The sequence below is a fragment of the Silene latifolia genome, chromosome 9 (genome assembly GCF_048544455.1).
Source record: "Silene latifolia isolate original U9 population chromosome 9, ASM4854445v1, whole genome shotgun sequence".
Lineage (NCBI taxonomy): Eukaryota > Viridiplantae > Streptophyta > Magnoliopsida > Caryophyllales > Caryophyllaceae > Silene > Silene latifolia.
The window spans coordinates 186,961,297-186,962,673 of record NC_133534.1 but is presented as its reverse complement, the minus strand read 5'-3'; the positions used below and the strand labels follow the sequence as shown (position 1 = coordinate 186,962,673).

At 39.8% G+C, this 1,377-nt stretch overlaps 1 non-coding gene across 1 annotated transcript; it reads left to right on the top strand.

Moving 5' to 3' along the window:
- On the top strand, window positions 1-107 carry LOC141602827 (small nucleolar RNA R71). Its single transcript, XR_012524735.1, has one exon. It is a non-coding gene; the product is annotated as a small nucleolar RNA R71 (small nucleolar RNA).
- Window positions 108-1,377: the final 1,270 nt, after the last annotated feature.

Here is a 1,377-nt window from a genome sequence, read left to right as displayed (position 1 = left end):
AGTCCATGGTGAGGACATGAGCGACAAATACCTTTGAACCGCTCCCAAGCTTCATACAAAGATTCTTCATCCCTTTGCTTAAAACCCGTAATTTGAGCTCTTAGCATGTTAGTCTTCTCTGGTGGGTAGAATTTTTGTAGAAAGCTAGAGCTAGCTTCTTCCAAGAATCTATTCCAAGGGTGGCCTTATCAAGGCCCTTCAACCATTGCTTTGCGGTGCCGATTAACGAAAAAGGAAATAAGACCCATCTTATTTGGTCTTGAGTCACGCCCGTTTGAGAGATAGCTTCACAATAATCGCAAAAGGTTTCCATATGAGAATGAGGGTCCTCACTAGGCATTCCCCCGAATTGGCTCCTCTCAACTAGTTGGATGAAGGCGGACTTGGCAATAAAGTTTCCGGTGAGATGTTATGGGGTAGGAGTACCATTTGGTAGATCTTCCTCGGTGGGTATAGAGTGTGACGAGAATTTAGGCATTGTAGGTGGATTTTGTGTGGTATTGTTTAATGGGTTTTCTTCTCCTTCTATTGCGAAAGGATTGACAAACTCACTAGTGGGTTGAACAACTTCACCAACACCTCCCAAATTCCTCCTAACAAGTCTCCTATTATTCGTCAAGGTTCTTTCGATTTCACGGTCAAAAGGTAACAAATCTCTTTGTAACCTTCTAGACATGCAAAATATCAAACAACTAGAAAACAATTAGAACAAACCTTGAGGAGTTTTACTTCCCCAAGGTGAAAAAGACACAACTAATAACAATAAAAGAAATCTTAAATCAATTAAACACCGTCCCCGGCGACGGCGCCATTTTTGATCGGAGCCATTTGGTGTTCACAATTAAACATATGTGGTCGTTGGTCAATGGTCGATACAAAACACAATTTATACTTCACAAACAACTCTACAATTAGTAAAGAGGCAAGTAAAGGTTGGATCCCAAGGGACGGGTATTGAAATGAGAATTCTTTTGTAACTAGTAGTGTCTAGGGGTGTCACAAATTGGGTTGATGTAGAAGGTTACTAAACTAAAATAACAATGAAAATAAACTAGCAAGATGAATAAAATAAGGGGTGTAAACAATTGATTAAAGGCACTAGGGTGTCATGGGTTCATAGGGGAATCATGGGATATGATCATACAAACATGTTCTCAAATTATAAGCAAGCAATTATTGTTGTGATGGATTGAGTTGGGTTATATCTTACAATCCTAGGAAAGTTTGGGTCCCGGAGCCGAATCGATTAGATTGTACAACACCTACAAGTCGACTTAATCTTTCCTACTCAACACATGCATGGTCTAACAAGACTCGAGTTGGGTTATGTCTTACAAGTCTCATTGAAAAGATAGGAGATGATAGTAAATGCAAGGA